The sequence below is a fragment of the Manis javanica genome, chromosome 7, assembly GCF_040802235.1.
Source record: "Manis javanica isolate MJ-LG chromosome 7, MJ_LKY, whole genome shotgun sequence".
Taxonomy (NCBI): domain Eukaryota; kingdom Metazoa; phylum Chordata; class Mammalia; order Pholidota; family Manidae; genus Manis; species Manis javanica.
In genome coordinates this window covers 93,791,594-93,808,865 of record NC_133162.1, presented here as the reverse complement: position 1 = coordinate 93,808,865, position 17,272 = coordinate 93,791,594, and the positions used below count along the sequence as shown (strand labels likewise).

General features: G+C 46.7%; 1 protein-coding gene across 1 annotated transcript in view; it reads left to right on the top strand.

Annotated features, from left to right (window-relative positions):
• LOC108410155 (uncharacterized) overlaps positions 1–3,948 on the top strand; it is a 44,286-nt gene extending 40,338 nt beyond the window's left edge. Inside the window, exon 5 of the mRNA XM_073241302.1 lies at positions 1,491–3,948. The gene's annotated coding sequence lies outside the window, so the exon portion shown is untranslated. The remainder of the gene's footprint in view (positions 1–1,490) is intronic.
• Positions 3,949–17,272: the final 13,324 nt, after the last annotated feature.

The following is a 17,272-nucleotide window of genomic DNA, read 5'->3' as shown; positions in this document are numbered from 1 at the left end:
AATGGGGTCCCTGTCCCTTTAAGGCTTCCAAAAAGCACTCGCCAAAAAGAGAATGAAAAAAAAAAGGAGGAAAAACGCGCGATTTCCTCCGTCCTCAGGCGCCGGTCTCAGGCACCCACCCACCAGTCCTGTATGGAAAAACGCGCAATCTTTGTCCTCAGGCGCCGGTCCCAGGCACCGCTCACCGGTCCCGCCACCCTGCCTCCCTAGCAACAGGGTCCCAGTCCCTTTAAGGCTTCCAAAAAGCACTTGCAAAAAAAAAAAAAAATCCGCTCCGGTTTCTTTCCACCCGCCGGGAGCCGGGGGGATGGGCTCTCGCGTCCCGACGGGCCTGGGCTTGTATCTTACCCCCTTCGCAAGCTGCTGGGTTCTTGCATGTGTGGATGTGGTCTGGATGTTGTCCTGTGTCCTCTGGTCTCTATTTTAGGAAGAGTTTTGTTTGTTATATTTTCATAGCTCTATGTGTTTTTGGGAGGAGATTTCCACTGCTCTACTCACGCCACCATCTTGGCTCCGCCTCCCCACAGCTTCATTTTGCTGATGAGAAATCAGAATACCACAGAGAAGAAATTCCTTTAGGGCTACACAGTGGCTGAGTGGGACTGGAAGCTAGGCTCCAGATGCTTGCTCAGACAAATTTCCTTTAGAAATCCTGGGTGATGTCCTTTACCCAGAAATAATTAAGAGTCCTAAAAACTCATAGTAGCACATAGTAGGTGCTCAGTGAACTTTAAAAAATAGAATACATTTTATAAATGGGATGTAAAAAGCAGGTCTTCAAGCAGGTAGTGGACCCAAATCCTGTCTTCAAACAGAAAGTCTTGCTCCTTTTGGTATGGTTATTAAAATAGAGTTTTGGAATGAAGTAGCAGGGGAAGGGAAGAAGTGCCCTCATGAATTCTTCAGGGAGCAGAAGACAATGGTTGTGGGAAGAGGATGTGAACAGGGGCACCCAGGACATCAAACACAGAGGAGGGCAGTAGCTGGACACTTTCCCTGCCCTCAGGTATCATGAATTCTCCCACCCTGAAAACAAGGGGAAGGTTCACAAGTTTCCTTGGAAAGGATAGATACAAAACCTTCATCTGGCCACTCAGCACATTCCATCCTCCCTGGCCAGGGCTGTGACCAACCGGCCCCATGGGCCAGGTGCTGGTGCAGTAATCATGGAGGAAGAGAGGCCCTATTTCTGTTGGGATGCTGAGGGGACAGATATAAGTCTGTAGCTATGAAAGCTATCTTGCTTTTATAAATGGAAAACCCATCTGAGAGTGACACCAGCCCAGATGGAAGAAAGGGATGCAAGCAAAGCCAAGAGATCAGGAGAGATGATTCCTGCTGACATCAGTGAGCACCCAGGTACAGCCTTGACTGAAGCTGTCCTTTGACTTCTCAGTTACATTTTGCTGCTCCTGCATAGTTTGCTTATTTAAGTCATTTTGGCTTTTGTGCCACAGGAAAAAGAAATTATGACTCTTCATTCCTTTCAGATGGCTAAATGGAGAACCCTGAAACTGTATGGATTAAGCTTAACTTCAAGGAAGAGCTTCCACATAACAGGGCAAGACTCCACTCTGCTTTGGAGAACCAAATGGATTCAAGCAATATCTGCAGAAGGCTAGCTACAGGCAAGACCACTTACATCATTCAAATTAATCAGTACAGGATTAACCCTGTTAAGGTAGCAAGTGATGTCCCTATCTTAGAAGACAAGAATGAGGCTCAGAGAAGGCAGGTAAGTGGGCCATAGTGAGGAAGTGTGGAAAGAGACTGAAAACCCAGGTTCAGCTGCTTGCACTCTGAGAAGCCACATCATGGTTTGTCCATGGCTAAGGCACCCAACCCCATGCCCACTATGCTGTGGGTGCCTGAGACTTGGTAACTGCCAGGCAGCCATAACAAGACTCACAGAAACAATTCACGCTGAAGGGAAGAGGGGGAAGTTTCTTAATCAGAACAACCACACTGTCCCAGCTCCTCCATTCATCATCGTTTTGCTTTGTTTTACTTGGCAATTACAGAGTCATGCTTATGTGGCTTCATGAACAGTCCTCCACTTACAAGCTCCCATTCATAGGGGAGGCCAAGAGTTTTCATCCCCAACGTGGGGATATCTTTCTTTGAACCTTGGGGGACCCTACTCCCTACTTACATACCAGAGGTCATTTCCAGAACATGCAAATAATCTCACCAATTTGAAACCAGATGTATGCATAACTGCTTTTTCCATGTCTCCCTGGAAACTCAGCCCATATGACTCGTTCTCTGCATTGTGGCCTCCTGTGTCAGCCACAGGAGACACCGAGCTGACAATAAATCAACAGTTCAGCACTTGAAGTCATGCAAGAGGTGAAATCTGCCAGCTAAGAATCTCTATTTATAAGGGACCTCACATTTCATGCTGAAGAGGCTATGAAAGTTGCCAGGGTCTGAAGCAATGCTTGGACCAAAGTGAATCCACAGTCTTACTGTTAACTAGAGACTTCTGGCTATGATAGGAGGTGGGAGGTGCCTGAGGTGTCCTGAAGGCTGACTGTGTTTAAGCTTATGGTTCACAGAAAAGAAAAGGCAGAGGCCTGCCTCAAAGGTGTCCACATACCAAATGTGGACAAGCCAGATGGAGCACTATAGACCATGAGCTGCTTTCATGAGAGAACAGCAGGGAAACAGGGGCAGAAACCCAAGTCTGTAGAGGGACTAGTCAAGGGTAGGGATTAACTGATATCTGAGTACTGTATCAGTTAGATTTGTTTGTCTGAAGTGACATAAAGCCCTACTAAAAGTGACATAAACTACAAAATCATCTAATACTTAATCTTTAGTAATGATGTGAGAGTTGGCAGGCCTAGGAGTGGTCTGGTGGCCCAACAATGTCCTCAGTGACTCAGATGCCATCCACCTCTCTACTCCACTATTAAGAAAATATTGTTGTCTCTCATGTATGCAGTGCGGCTGCTTCCACTCCAGCTGCCACATTTGTAGAGTCAGCGCTCAAGTTGGAAAAAAGGAGGCTCCTTCTTCCCTGCTCACCTCTTTTCCTTTCAGAAAGGGAAATTTCTCTCAGAAGCCCCCATAGACATAGAGATCCCTTATAAGTAGAGATTCTTAGCTTAGAATTAATCAAGAGCCATTATGTCGGGTGCTGGTCTGAACCACCAGCCTAATGACACAGTGGGCAGTTGGATGGAAGGGACTGCACAGTGGCCTTCCCAGAAGAGCATCCCCGATATCCCTCCTGCTCAAAATGCCCCTCCTAATACATTTGCTTATTTCAGTTTCAATTCAAGCTGCCCCGTCAGGGAAGAGGCCATATCCAATTCTCCCTGAAATTTTTGAGTACTGCCCCTAAAGGAAATTGGAAAAAACCACTACTGCTTTTGTGACTACCCCCAATGATGGGAAAGTGAGACCCCATGAGTATTGGACCCAAGTTTATGGGAAAAAGATATGGAAAATTTACCTGGGTCAAGGTTCCTTCCCCTGCCCCTGTGTGGCCTCCAGATAACGTATTCAATGATTAATGGCAAAAAGTGGGTACAAAGAACAAATTATATTCTTTGGCTAGCCTGCCAAAGAACAACCTGGCAAACTATAAAACAAATGAGAACAGGGCATTACCTAACTCCAGATCAGAAAAATCTCCATTGTAAGTGTAGGCTGAGAGCACTGACAGGAGGAGCAAGCACATTGGACTCTGATGATGTGTCAAAGTCCCCTGCTGCTGCCCTCTCCCATGTCAGACCTTGATGACGTGTCAAAGTCCCCGGCTATTGCCCCCAACCAACCTGATATGTTAGCTAATCCTCGCACTGTTGTATATCTAAGCTCTGCCTCCCCCTACCTTCTTTGAAAACTCACTGCCTGTCTGCTTACATGTGCGAATTCCCCAGCCTCTATTTCTGTAGACTGAGGAAATCTCACCCGGGTGTTTGCATTCAAATAAATTTCCTGGCCCTTTGTTGCCTCCCTTCGCCTGCTTATTTCGGCTAGAATTTATCTTACATTTGGCGCCAAAACCTGGGAGGAGTGTGAGTGTGGGGCCCCAACCAGCCACCGGCAGCCCTGCCCCCTCCTTCCCCGACCTGGGACTTCAGCCTGCTCTCTGCTGCATGGACTATTTTCTGGTGAATCCCTCAGTTTCACCTGATCTGCTTCCCTTCCTAACTCCATTTCATCTGGTCCATCCAAAATCATAGCTACGTCCAAGTCTGGGCATTCAGCCCATCTGTTGCAAGTATCCGGGATACTCGCCCCTGGCCCTGTGGTGGGAGAGACGTCCCTCACCCAGGCTCCCAGGCTGTCTCCCCTGACTTGGTGTGCCTGGGATGCTGGGCACTCCTCTCAGTGGAATTATTTTGGGAAGTGGGAGCAGACATGGGGAACTAGTCCTCCAAAGCGGAGGCTCAGACCCCACTGCAGTGTTTCATTTCTAATCTGGCTACTCTATATTTGTCCTGGGAAATTCACAAACGGAAGTTAGTCTTCCTTTGCTCTCGGGCCTGGCCTCAGTACCCTTTGGACAATCAATCTCACTGGCCCCCTGAGGGAACTTTTGATTTTGGCCTCCTCACTGACTTAACTAATTATTGCCACCGGGGAGGAAAGTGGAGTGAAATCCCATATGTGCAAGCCTTTTGGACTTTGCACACCCATCCAGATCTATATGTTAAGTGTTCTCCTTCCCAAGTTTTGTTGGCCCAGGCCTCCGCCAAAGACTGCTGAGCTCTACCACTCCTATTACTGGGAGGCTCTTCTCTGATGGACTTGGTGGAGGATCTCAGCTACTACCCTTCCAGCTCTTCCAGGCCCACCACGGGGGCCACCTCCATTCCTCATTGTTCATGTCCTCCATCTTGTTCTCCTTTTCTCCCAGTCTCTCCTTCACCTTGCTATCCTTCTCTTCTGGTCTCTCCTCCGCCTTGTTCCCCTTCTCTTCCAGTCTGGCCACCATTTTACTCCATAAGTGCTGACTCCACTTTGGATAAAACTCCCCCATATCCTAGTCCCCTGCCTTCAAGTTCTGCACCAATTCCCAAGTTGTATCCCCCACTACCAAAAGTCACCTCCTCCGTCCCTTCCTTCAAATCCACCACTGTCTTACTCACCGCAGCTGGCGCCCAAATGGTATAGCCCTCCTGTAACTCACTCTAAGTCACAGCAGTCTCAAGCCCACGTGATAGCTCCTCTAAGAGATGTAGTGGGAGCTGAAGGAGTGGTGCAAGTTCATGTTCCCTTTTCCCTGGCATGCTTGTCCCAAGTGGAACAGCGATTGGGATCCTTTTCCTCCAACCCCATAATGTTTGCTAAACAGTTTAAATATCTTACTCGAGCCTACAAGCTCACCTGGCACGATGTACATGTAGTCCTCCAATCCACTCTAACCCCAGAGGAATATGACTGTGTCACGTCAGCGGCACAGCACTGTGCCAATGAAGCCCATGCCACGGATGAGCGGGAACCTATGGGCAGAGAAGCTATTCCTCTACAAGAACTCCTGTGGGATTATAATTCTCCCGAGGGTGAAACATGCTGAGATCGCATGATTCGCTACTTATTGGCAGATATGAACTCTACTGCACAAAAAGCTATCAATTACAATAAGCTTAGAGAAATTACCCAGAAACCTGATGAAAACCCATCAGAATTCCTCAAGCGCCTCAAAGAAACTCTAGGAGCTTTCACTAAGATTGACCCGGCCTCAGCGTTAGGTTCCTCTCTCCTAGCCATGCATTTTATAACTCAGTCAGCTCCTGACATCAGGCACAAGCTTAAAAAGGCTGAAGATGGTCCCCAAACCCCTCTAGGAGACCTAGTAGATATGGCATTTAAAGTTTTTCATGCCCAAGAGGACGAGAGTGAGGAAGTCAGCTGCCCAAATGGCAGAACAAACTCGTGCCATAACAGCTGCTCTGTGGCCAGCTCATAGAGATCGTCAGGGTGTCCCTGAAGATCAACTCGAACCTCCAGGCCCTTGCTTTCAGTGCGGCGAAGACACGTACTGGGCATGGAAGTGTCCCAACCCACGTAAACCGACCTAACCATGCCCCAGCTGTGGTAAGCGAGGTCATTGGAAAGTAGACTGTCCACTAGAGGGTGGTCCTCCCCCGGCGGCAGAGTCCCGTGGGGGGCAGACGCCCTTGAAGGACTACCCTTCAGACCTGCTGGGCATCCTTGAAGATTGAAGACACCTGGACTCGGACACCCCGATCACCCTCGCCAAGCCCAGGGCTAAGCTGGGTAGCGGGTAAGTCAATCTCTTTCTTGGTGGACATGGGGGCTACCTACTCTGTTCTCCCCTCCTTTAAAGGGCCTTTATACCCTGCCAAGGTCTCTGTAGTTGGAGTCATGGGAACCTCTTCCAAGCCTTTGGAGACGGGCCCAGTAGCCTGCACCTTTCAAAGCATCCCGTTTACTCACTCCTTCCTTGTCATGCCTTCCTGTCCTACCCCTCTATTAGTAAGAGATTTGCTCTATAAGTTAGGAGCCTCTATTTCCCTCTTACTGTTAGTGAACCATGGGACCAACGCTGGGAAAAAGGAGTACAGGGCAAGCTGTATGAAAGTGGTCAAGCCTTTCCATGGGGCACGATCGACATCAAAAGAGAGTGGACCACTGTAAACACCACTCTCATGGAAGTCTTAAACACCCAAGCACGGGTATCAAGTAATATTTTAAAAACAGAACAGGCACTAAAACAGAGGATCCAGTCAGGCCCCTACCCCCACTCTCTACGACCAGCAGGAAACCAACTTTCCTGGGCCAGAGTCATTAGAGCAACAGTGCAGTTTCTTAATGCTTCACATATCCTCAGCAATGTATCTAATTGTTTCCTCTGCACCTTCCTTCAACATCCTCTGGTGGCTGCAGTCCCCATTAGTTTTTTCCAGGCTCAACCATTAAACTCTGAAAAAGACTGTGGCCTCCCTTTAAGCAAAGTACCGATGTGAAAAACAAGCCTTGAGCCCAAAGCTCGGCATAAGCCTGGGGTCACCAGAAATGGCACGAAAAGCCATTGTCCCTGCTCACCTGCTACCTGACCCAGCATTCCACTATCTCAGAATTGCCAATGAGAAGCCAATGCCAATGACGGGTGACTGTAGACACTCCAATTTACCTTCAAGGAGGTGGATTCTTCTGGTGCAATAGCACACTTACCCAGTGCATCAACAGCACCACGGTAGGATCCTGCTTTTCAGTAATGTTGGTGCCCCAACTAACTTTGTACAGCAAACCTGAGGTAAGACAGGCACTAGGCAAATGGTCTATATATCAAAACACTAGACAGAAGAGGGCGGTTTTCCACCGGTGCTGGTGGGACTGAGTCTACTTACTGCAGTGTCCGTGGCTACCACAGGGGCAGGAGCATTAGGCCATAGCTTAGTGAGCTCTCAAACTCTAGCATGTCAATTGACAGCAATAGATAATAGAGTGAGCCTAACCTTAGGAGAAACCTCAACCTCCCTTATTTCCCTCCAGTGACAACTTACTTCCCTTGCTCAGGTCACCCTTCAAAATCGGCGGGCCTTAGATCTGCTTACTGCAGAAAAGGGCGGAACCTGTATTTCTTGCAAGAAGAATGCTGCTACTATATCAATGAGTCTGGGGTCATAGAGCAAAGCGTAAAAAAACTGCAAGAATTACAAAAAGACCTCCACAAAACATGAGTACCTGAAGGTGGCTTCAGTCTCCCATAATGGCCTGGCTAATGCCTCTGCTAGGCCCCTTAATAACAGTTTGTGGTTTACTCTTAATCGCCCCATGTGTTTTCAAGTTCCTTCAACAGCGCATAGCAGAAATTTCACACATAAAAGTTAATCAACTGTTGCTGCGTGAGTACTCACCCCTCCCGACTGAGCCTCCAGCCATCAACCAGCCTTAAACCCCCCACATCACCCCTCCTGAGCCGGAAGTAGCCAGATCTACTTGACACCCATTATAACCAAAAGCCTGAAATGTAAGGCTGAGAGCACTGACAGGAGGAGCGAGCACGTCGGACTCTGATCACGTGTCAAAGTCCCCGGCTTCTGCCCCCTCCCAACCTGACAAATTCGCCAATCCTCACACTGCTGTAAATCTAAGCTCTGCCTCCCCCTACCTTCTTTAAAAACTCGCTGCCTGTCTGCTTACGCGCGCGAATTCCCTAGCCTCTATTTCTGTAGACAGAGGAAATCTCGCCCGGGTGTTTGCATTCAAATAAATTACCTGGCCCTTTGTTGCCTCTCTTCACCTGCTTATTTCGGCTAGAATTTATCTTACTGTAAATCTTACCAAAAATGGGTCTGAGGCACAGTCCATAAAATTTGTCCCTGCCTGACAAAAAGTTATCGTGTTCTTTTAGAGAAAGTGTCTTTCTTTCCTACAGGAGATGAAGAATGGGAGTATAGCTATGAAAGAATGAGGGCCCTACATAAAAATAATATAATAGTGAACTTTAGATAGTCATCTGAAAAAAACCCCAAGAGTCTGGCACCTACCTAACCTTTGTAAGATTTTCTGGCCATAGTAACTAAGAAAAAAGCTTACTTAGAAATGTTAACTGCTAAGACCTGCCAAATGATTTAATCTCATTCTCCAAACTCATGTAACTGTGCTATGTGTCAATTATATGATTAATATCTGTACTTTATGTAATCAAAGTATATAATCAAGCTGCTACTTTTCATCAAAGGCTAGGCTCAGCTTTTGCTAGTGTCTGGGTCCTCATTTATTTTGGTTAGTCACCAACACCTTCCATCCTTCAGGGATTCCTGGACTCGCTGGAGCTGGACTCTGGCACCCTTACCTCAACCAATCACTAGCAGGAGGGAAACAGTTGCCATTCCTGACTCGGCCAGCTCTGATTGCTGCAAATTGTGTGTCCACAGGAAGACGGGCATGGGCTGGGTAAAGGCTACTCTGTGAACAGCCAACACCCTCCTGCCATCAGGGAGGGAGGGATAGACAAGAGAGCTGAGAGCTCTAGGACAAAGGAGCAGAAGAGCAGCAGGAATAGCATGGGCAAAAGTGCAGAGGTTGGGGAGACAGCCTGTCTGCTTGGGATTGCTAGTGGCTCATTAGGGACATAGCATAGGTGGGGAAAGGTGAGCAAGGCTTCATGTTCCATCTTATACCTGGTTGGGACACACCACAGGCAATGGGGGGGCCGCTGAGCTGTTGGGCAAAAGAGTGAGTTCAGGAGCAAATGGAAAATCACAGGTGAGCAGAGGTCCCTGTACTGTAGGAATTGGACAGAGCCATTCTGTGATAGGCCATAATGCTACTAATAAACTTCAGAGGCCTCTGTTCAAACAGATGATTATAATTGATGAGAGTAAAAATGTCTGTAATTAATGAATTTATTAATAGCAGTTAGCTGTTTCTGGATATTAGAATGTATCCATTTAGCTCAACCATGCAGACAGCTATGTCATCATATCTGTGGCACCTGCGCCTGTCCCACCTGCCCTGAGTCTGGCTTTGGGGACCACACATCCTCATGTGCTCAGAACCACCCAGCAATTTCTGTTGTATTTTACACAGGATGCCCCCACCTCTGGGGTGAGAGTGACTGTGTCCCAGTTTACATAGGAGGAAATGGAGGCTGAAAGGTAAGGTGCTTGCTGGTGAGTGTGGGGGTGGGATTTGAACCCAGAGACCACCATGTTGTTTTATCATTTCACAGTAGGGCACCCCTCCCACATCCCCAGCCAGGATGCTTGCTAAACCTCAGAAGTCTCAGCACTCCCACTCATTCCAGCACTCCTCTGGGGCAGGTGGGGGGAGAGGAAGAGGGAGAAGGAGGGCTCTTTTCTACATGATGTTCACCTGTGCAGGGGGGCACACATGGCACCCCACAAATGTGTCATTTGTTATGACCTGGGGCCACCCAGGCTGAGCACTGGGTATACCCTGTACCCTCAGGGCCCACCGTCCACAGCAGGTGGGCTGCAGGTGAGGTACCCGTAGCCTAACCATGACTGAGAGGACAGCACCTTCAGTTAAGGTGCCTTATTCTTGATCACATCTTGGAACTCAGGTGTGCCCCGGGGCCAGGTTTGCCAATTCCATCCTTAGAGGGCAAACCGTAATCATCCGGGGGATGATCTTTCAAGAAATTATGCACTTATAACCCAAGTCAAGACCCTTTCCCCACTCCCTTGTGGCCCTCAGCCTCTCCACTTTTATTTCTCTTCAAGACCAGGTTTTTGCTTCAAATCGAGTTCCATTATGAACACAAATGCTGCCCCTTTCATGCATCAACCAGTATAAAAGTCCACCCCAAACTCTTCTTTCCTTCCTGTTGTTGATGACTCCACACAGGGAGAGCTCTTTAAATGCATTTCTGTAGAATTAAGAGCTAAGTATTCAGGATGATGGGGCCAGAAGAGGCCTGTCCCCCACAGAGAGGTGGCAATGCTGATGACTCATCTATGAAACTTCAGGCCACTGAAGTGTCAGCAGAAGGTAGAGCTGCAGTCAAAGTCTGAGTGGGCTTAGAGTAAATCTATTAAATACATCCATTGGGCCACCTCTGGCATGGCAGACCCCAGAAATGTGGCTGCACAAAGGGAATGCAGGCATGGAAGACATAGGGTCCCCAGGTCTGCATCCCCTGCTTTCCGGAAGGTAGTGGTTGAGATAGGGTTTTGGAATCAGACCACTGGAGTTCAAAATTAGTTTGATTAGTTACTAAAAGCAAAAGGAGCCTCAGTTTTCTCATCTGTAAAATTGGAATATTGAAACCTCTCCCTTTTAGGGTGGGAGGAGATGAACTGAGGTAACAGACAAAGCATGGGAGCCAGCTCAGCTAGGTGAGGCACCCAGTCACGTTGTTACTCTTGTGATTACACTTTCCCTGTAAAGAGCTGGGGTGTAGATAGTTTAGGCTCTGAGGGACTGATAATCTCTGTCACAGCTAAAGAAGTAGCCCTTACGTAGGTAGTCCAAGCTCTCAGGCCCTGCATTCTGGATGATGGGGATCTGGGTGCTTGGGACCTTATCTGAGCCTAACTCCTAAGTGGTAAAGGCAACACAATGGAAATTCAAGTATAGAATCGAACACATATGAAAACATTTATATAATTTTCAAAGAAGTAAAACAATATCTCTTCAAATGGAAAACTTACCACCTTCTTCTATTGAAGCCTTACTATCAAAACAAATTACAGTTCTCTCAGAAATTACTGTATAAGCATAATGAAATTCTAGTTGGAATTCAAACAGATTTCTATTTCATGGATTTTTCCACAATTGGTCATGAAAAAGTAAGTGTGTGAGAAAGGCCTAGAAAAAGTGTTCAAAATAGTTGGGGGAGGATAACATGACTTCCTCCTAGACATAAAAATGTTATGTGTTGAGAATGGAATTGACACTGGAATGGAATGGAAAATCCAGACACAGACCTCAGTGAAAAATGGTAGCTTGTCCAGTAATAAATGGTGCTGATACTCCACTTAGAAGAAAATAGAGTGGCATTCCCTGCCTCACATAATATTTTTGGAAATTTTACCCAGATTAAGGGCTGCAATGTAAAAAACAAACACACAAAAATTTTTTAAAAGAAAACAATATTCCAAAAGTAGAAGAGGAGGGAATACTCCCAAACACATTCTACAAGGCCAACATCACTCTAATACCAAAATTAGAGTTTTTGTGGCAAAGACACCACAAAAAAAAGAAAATTACAGACCAATATCCCTGAAGAACATAGATGCAAAAATTCTCGACAAAATATTAGCAAACCAAATTCAAAAATACATTAAAAAGATCATCCATCATAATTAAGTGGGATTCATACCAGGGATGCAAGGATGGTACAGTATTTGAAAATTCATAAACATCATCTATCACATCAACAAAAAGAAGGACTAAAACCACATGATCATTTCCATAGATTCTGAAAAAGCATTAGGCAAAATTCAATATCCATTCATGATAAAAATCTCTCAACAAAATAGGTATAGAGGGCAAGTACTCAACATAATAAAGGCCATATATGACAAACCCACAGTCAACATTATACTTAACAGCGAGAAGCTGAAAGCTTTTCCTTCAATATAGGGAACAAGACAAGGATGCCCACTCTCCCCACTTTTATTCAACATAGTTCTAGAGGTCCTAGTCATGGCAATCAGACAACACAAAGAAATAAAAGGCATCCTGATGGATAAGGAATAAATCAAACTGTCCCTGTTTGCAGATGACATGATATTGTACATAAAAAACCCTGAAGAATCCACTCCAAAATTACTACATCTAATATCTGAATTCAGCAAAGTTGTGGGGTACAAAATTAATATACATAAATCTATTGCATTCCTATACACTAAAGATGAATTAGCAGGAAGAGAAATCAGGAAAACAATTCCACTCACAATTGCATCAAAAGGAATAAAATACCTAGGAATAAATCTAACCAATGAAGTGGAAGACATACTCTGAAAACTACAAGACACTCATGAGAGAAATTAAAGAAGAAACCAATAAATGGAAACACATCCTGTGCTCATGGATAGGAAAAATTAATATTGTCAAAATGGCCATCCTGCCTAAAGTAATCTATAGATTAAATGCAATCCCTATTTAAATACCAACAGCATTTTTCAATGAACTAGAGCAAACAGTTCTAAATTTCATATGGAAAAACAAAAGACCCCAAATAGCCAAAGCAATCCTGAGAAGGAAGAATAAATCTGAGGGACTTATGCTCCCTGACTTCAAGCTCTACTACAAAGCCACAGTAATCAAGACAATTTGGTACTGGCACAAGAACAGACCCATAGACCAATGGAACAGACTAGAGAGCGCAGATATAAACCCAAGCATATATGCTCAATTAATATATGATAAAGGGGCCATGGGTATACAATGGGGAAATGACAGCCTGTTCAACACCTGGTGTTGGCAAAACTGGACAGCTACATGTTAAGAGAATGAAGCTGGATTATTGTCTAACCCCATACACAAAAGTAAACTCAAAATGGACCAAAGACCTCCAAAACTACTAGATCTAATATCTGAATTCAGCAAAGTTGTGGGATACAAGATCAATACACAGAAATCTATTGCATTCCTATACACTAATGATGAATTAGCAGAAAGAGAAATTAGGTCAATGTAAGTCATGAAACCATAAAACTCTTAGAAAAAAATATAGGCAAAAGTCTCTTGGACATAAACATGAACAACTTCTTTATGAACATACCTCCCCGGGCAAAGGAAACAAAAGCAAAAATGAACAAGTGGGACTATATCAAGCTGAAAAGCTTCTGTACAGCAAAGGACACTATCAGTAGAACAAAAAGACATCCTGCAGTATGGGAGAATATATTCATAAATGACGTATCCGATAAGGGGTTGACATCCAAATTATATACAGAGCTCACGCACCTCAACAAACAAAAAACAGATAACCAAATTAAAAAATGGGCAGAGGAGATGGGATTAAAGATGGCAGCATGAGAGGAGAGACAGAGGCTTCCTCCTAAACTGGATACAATTAGAAAATACAGTTGGTGCAACTAATCCTGAGAGAGCAACAGGAAAGAGGACGGTGTCAGACTGCATGCAACTGGAGAAAAGAGCAGACCTCACCGCACTGGGTAACGTACCAGAGCTGTGGGTCCACGGGACCTGAGCCCTTCCCCCACCCCAGTTCACCAGCGGGAGGAAGAGAAATGGAGCAGGGAGGGAGTGGAGGCCTGGGACTGCTGAATACGTAGCGCCGGAGATCTGCTCTGGGAGCACAAACCTACATTTCATGGTGCTTTCATGAGACTCGCATGAATACCAGGTTGGAGAGTTAATACAGGCAGAGTTTCTGGGGAGACTGGGATTCCAGCCACTTGTGGAAAGCAGGGATCCATATCCGGCTGCTCTGGGACAAAAACTTATACCTGTGTGACTGGCCCACTGGCTCAGGCAATGGAGACAGGCACAGCAGCTGTGAGGCAGGAAACAGCTCTTTCCTCCCCACAGGCACAGTACCGCTCCCCTGCGACCCCCGACGTTGTTTCAGGGGCTGAGCAGCTCCAGAATAGAGCTTCTGGACACTAGAGGGCGCCATATACAAACATGAAATGCCAAAGGAACCTTGTCCAGAGTAAAATTATTAATACAAGTCCCGAGAAAGCTTAAAATGATATGGACCTCATGACTCTTCCTGAAAAATGGGCAGAGGAGCTGAACAGACACTTCTCCAAAGAAGAAATTCAGATGGCCAACAGACACATGAAAAGACGCTTCACATTGCTAATCATCAGAGAAATGCAAATTAAAACCACAATGAGATATCACCTCACACCAGTAAGGGTTGCCACCATCCAAAAGACAAACAAAAACAAATGTTGGTGAGGTTGCAGAGAAAGGGGAACCCTCCTACACTGCTGGTGGGAATGTAAATTAGTTCAACCATTGTGGAAAGCAGTATGGAGATTCCTCAAAATGCTCAAAATATACATACCATTTGACCCAGGAATTCCACTCCTTGGAATTTACCCTCAGAATGCAGGAGCCCAGTTTTAAAAAGACAGATACACCCCTATGTTTATCGCAGTACTGTTTACAATAGCCAAGAAATGGAAGCAACCTAAGTGTCCATCAATAGATGAATGGATAAAGAAGATGTGGTGTAGGACTCCAACCTCCCTGAGAAATAAGTTAGCCTAAGAGTAGCCATCTTGAAGCCCAAAAAGCCATTCTGATATATGACTCAGAGGGAACAACTGAAACCAGGTAACTCCTCTGGAAAAACAAGTTAATCAATCATGACTGCTGGCAGCGCTAACCTTTCGGTTAGTTAAGCATAAAAGCTGACCCTACCTTGCTACACCCCCAGGACGTGGCACTAACCCAGAAATCGTAGGTTTGAAAAATTACTGCCTTTGTAGTATTGTTATCTTGCTATGTAGTATTGTTATCTTGTTACTACAACATAATCTGTAACCATGGTAATTCTCTAGGGCTGAATGCCTCAGAAAATCCTAAATAACCACTTAGTTGTAAGTACTCAGGGTCCTCGTTGAGACCCGTTGCGACGGGCTGACTTGGACCCCAACTAGTTGGCTTCTGAATAAATTCCTCTTGCTTGTTGCATCAAGAAACGTCTTTGGTGAGTGATTTGGGGCGGCGCCTTCCTCAGGGGAATCCAACATTTGGGGGCTCGTCCGGGATCGGGCGTCCACCCCGCTTCACTCCCGAAGTCGCTCTTGGAGGAAGAGGTAAGATTAGTGGCGCCTTGAGTTGTATGTGTTCTGTTTTCTGTTTCAGTGAGACCGGTCGGAGTTCTGAAGGGTACCCGCTGTCTGGCAGCCGTCTCAATCCCGTAAAGGGGCTGTGACTGCAGTCGGTAGACGTACTAGAGCACCGCAGGCTGCAACCCTGGGGGACGCCCCAGGGAGGTTGGGAGGCCAGGGACGCCTGGTAGCCTCCCGTCTGTTTTTCCGGCAAACTGAACCTGATGAGATAGGGTTGATTTTTGGGCGCCGAGAATATCAACCCTCTGATTCCTTTCGGTTTCTGTTCGAGGCTCTGAAAAGAACCAAAAGCGGCTGCTGTGTGTCTAATCTGTGTGTGTCTTTGTTCTTTGTGTCCTTTACGTGTCTAATTATTGTTATACTGACAATGGGACAGACAGTGACGACTCCCCTTAGCCTGACGCTAGATCATTGGACGGAAGTTAGAGTGAGGGCACATAACTTGTCAGTAGAAGTGAAAAAGGGACCATGGCAGACTTTCTGTACCTCTGAATGGCCCACCTACAATGTTGGGTGGCCCTCAGAGGGGACTTTTGATCTCCCCACCTTATTAGCAGTAAAAGCTGTTGTCTTTCAGGATTCGTCTCAAGGACACCCGGATCAGCAACCCTACATTGTAGTCTGGCAAGAGTTGGTGGAGAACCCACCACCCTGGGTAAAGCCCTGGGTGCAAAAGAAAATGGGCCCTCGAATTTTAGCTGCCCAGACTCAACCTCAGAAAAAGGAAAAGGAAACTACCAAAGTTTACCCTGATACTCAGGATTCGCTTATAATTGATGATCCCCCTCCCCCTCCTTACCCTCCTGCCCCCACGGCACCCCCGGAGCCCCCACCCCCAGCACCCTCAGCACCCTCAGCACCCCCAGCACCCCCAGCTCCGGCACCCTCAGTCCCTGATGCTGAGGCAGTAGGGCAGGCTCCGGGACCTGCCCAGGGCACCCGGCGCCGCCGAGGGGTCATCTTGGACCCACCGGGTATCTTTCCTCTCCGGTCTTATGGAGTTCCCATTCTTGGAGAAGAAGGGGAACCACCTTTCCAACCCCTGCAATATTGGCCCTTCTCCTCTGCTGATTTGTATAATTGGAAAGCTAACCACCCGCCCTTTTCAGAGGAGCCACAGAAACTAACTGGTTTAGTAGAGTCTCTGATGTTTTCCCACCAGCCCACCTGGGATGACTGTCAGCAGCTTTTGCAGGTGCTCTTTACCACGGAAGAGAGAGAGAGGATTCTCCTGGAGGCACGGAGGAATGTGCCTGGAACCGACGGACGGCCTTCGCAACTCCCTCATGACATAGAGAGGGGGTTCCCGTTGACTAGACCCAACTGGGACTTTAATTCTCCAGAAGGTAGGGAGCGACTAACCATCTATCGTCAGGCTCTGGTGGCAGGTCTCCGTGGGGTCGCAAGACGCCCCACCAATTTGGCCAAGGTAAGAGAGGTCAGCCAGGGAGCCACTGAAGCACCTGCAGTATTCTTAGAGCGCCTGATAGAAGCCTTCAGGCGGTATACCCCCTTTGATCCCACTTCTGAGGGGCATAGTGCTTCAGTGGCCCTTGCCTTTATCGGGCAATCGGCACCCGACATTAAGAAAAAGCTTCAGAGATTGGAGGGCTTACAGGATTTGTCGCTGAGAGATTTAGTGAAAGAAGCAGAGAAAGTTTATCATAAGAGAGAGACTGAAGAAGAGAAGGAGTTAAGGAAAGAGAAGGAGAGGGAAAGTAAAGAAGAAAAGAGAGATAGGAAGCATGAGAGAAATTTAACAAAAATCTTGGCCGCAGTAGTAGAAAGTAAGGGACGGCCGCCCTCTAGTGGTAGAACTAGTAAGGCAGGGTCCCTGGGCAACCGACCTCCTTTGGATAAAGATCAGTGTGCGTACTGCAAGGAAAAGGGGCATTGGGTGAAAGAATGCCCTAAGAAGCCACCACGGGGACCTCCGAAGAAAGTGTTGTCCCTGCTAGAAGATGAGGACTAGGAAAGACGGGGCTCGGAGCCCCTCCCCGAACCTAGGGTAACTCTGAAGGTGGAGGGGCAACCCATTG